Here is a 2,389-nt window from a genome sequence, read left to right as displayed (position 1 = left end):
ACTCCCGCGGGACTCGCAAGCCGGATGCCACGGGTGAATATGCTGTACAAAGGTATGTACAGCATCAAAAAAATAATAATAGCCTTAATCGTATTGTAATGTGGGGGGCCAGTCTAATAAAAAAAAGTAGTTTTTAGGGTGAACCACCCCTTTAACCACTAGGGGGCGATGAAGGGGTTAAGTGCGTATTAGGGAGTGATTCTAATGCTGCGTACACACAACATGCCTTGTTTACATCTCCCCGTTCTGCAGCTCCGTGACACGATCACAGGCCCCCGGCGAACATTGAGTCCACGGGTATGGAGCTCGTGGCAGGGGTGCAGCCGTGCCATTCTGCCGCTGTAGAAGTACAGGAGGTGGTCGTCAAGTGGTTAAAAAAAAAAAATCCTGTTTTTACACTGTCCCTTTAAAAAAAAAACAATTTGCACATTTCACACAGTGACAGGTACTCTTTATGGGGGGATCTGGGGTCTATAGGACCTCAAACCCCTCCCACTGCACCTAAAAGCAATAAAAATGGCACAGATTCGCATTTTTTTTTTTAATTGCGCCGTTGGCTCCTGAGTAAACCCGCTGTGACGTCGCTTCAGGGTTACTACATCCAAAGGCCAATTAAAGCCAAATCTGGCTTTGTTCTGGTCTCCGGCCAGTCGGTGGACGTGCCGGCAGGTGGCTCTGATCTCCCAAGTCGATGGGAGAGCCCAGGCAAAGGTCAGCAGGCGGCGACGTCCCCTCCCGCTTTTTTGTAAATAACAGCCGAGTGGCTGTTCAGCCACTTCGGTTTTTACTACTAGAGAAGCCGACCGTCTGCTCTAAAAGAACACGGTACCGGGGTGACTCCTGGGAAACCATTTGAAGCCATTGAAGTACAGGTATAGGATTTTTATTCTCCTTATATATTGCCATCACGGATTCCTCCCCTCCCCCCAACGGGAATAAGAACTTTAAATAAAACCTGTTTTTATTACATACCTTATTTCAAAACCAATGAGGTCATCAGTGGGTCTGTGTGCTTCTCTATGCATTGCAGGCAGCTCATGGCTGGTGGGAGGGGTACTTGGGTTTTATTTGAAGTGCTTTTTTCTGCTGTAGACATGTTCAGCGATGAGTAAGTGAAGACACTCATACCAAGCTCTCAGCTTGTGGCATGAGGAGACCATAGAATGTAGGGTTTCATTTATTATTTTTTTTAAGCCCTTTAACCACTTAAGACCCGGACCTTTATGCAGGTAAAAGACCTGGTCAGTTTTTGCGATTCGGCACTGCGTCACTTTAACTGACAATTGCGCGGTCGTGCGACGTGGCTCCCAAACAAAATTGGCGTCCTTTTTTTCCCACAAATAGAGCTTTATTTTGGTGGTATTGGATCACCTCTGCGGTCTTTATTTTTTGTGCTACAAACAAAAATAGAGCTACAATTTTGAAAAAAATGCAATATTTTTAACTTTTTGCTATAATAAATATCCCCCAAAAAGATATAAAAAAAAGTTTTTGTTCCTCAGTTTAGTCTGATACGTATTCTACATTTTTTTTTTTTTTTTACCACAAATATCGCAATAAGCGTTTATCGATTGGTTTGCGCAAAATTTATAGCGTTTCCAAAATAGGAGATAGTTTTATTGCATTTTTATTAATTTTTTTTTTTTTTTTACTACTAATGGCGGCGATGAGCGATTTTTTTTCATGACTGCGACATTATGGCGGACACTTCGGACAATTTTGACACATTTTTGGGACCATTGTCATTTTCACAGCAAAAAATGCTATAAAAATGCATTGTTGTGTACTGTAAAAATGACAATTGCAGTTTGGGAGTTAACCACAAGGGGGCGCTGTAGGGGTTAAGTGTGACCTCATATGTTTTTCTAACTGTAGGGGGGCGGAGCTGTACGTGTGACGTCATTGATCATGTTTCCCTATATTAGGGAACACGCGATCAGTGAAGCTGCCGCTGTGAAGAACGGGGAAGCTGTGTTTACACACAGCTCTCCCCTTTTTTCAGCTCCGGGGACCGATCGCGGGACTCCGGCGGCGATCGGGTCCGCGAGTCCCACAGTCACAGAGTGTCCAGCCGGGTCGTGGGCGTGTGCCCGCAACTGGGCACTTAAAGAGGATGTACAGGTATGTGCTTGTGCCCAGCCGTGCCATTCTGCCGACGTATATCTGCAGGAGGTGGTCCTTAAGTGGTTAACCACGTAGGGACCGCCGCATGACGATATACGTCGACAGAATGGCACTGCTGGGCACAAGGGCATACAGGTACGTCCCCTTTAAGAACCCAGACGGTCCAAAGCTCCGTGACCGTGCCCGCGAGACACGATCCCTGCCGGTCACAGAGCTGAAGAACGGGGAGAAGTGTAAACAAACCTAGAATCCTAGTGGCTTGTCA

The sequence above is a fragment of the Rana temporaria genome, chromosome 7 (genome assembly GCF_905171775.1).
Source record: "Rana temporaria chromosome 7, aRanTem1.1, whole genome shotgun sequence".
NCBI lineage: Eukaryota > Metazoa > Chordata > Amphibia > Anura > Ranidae > Rana > Rana temporaria.
Note: the sequence above shows the minus strand (reverse complement) of the source record.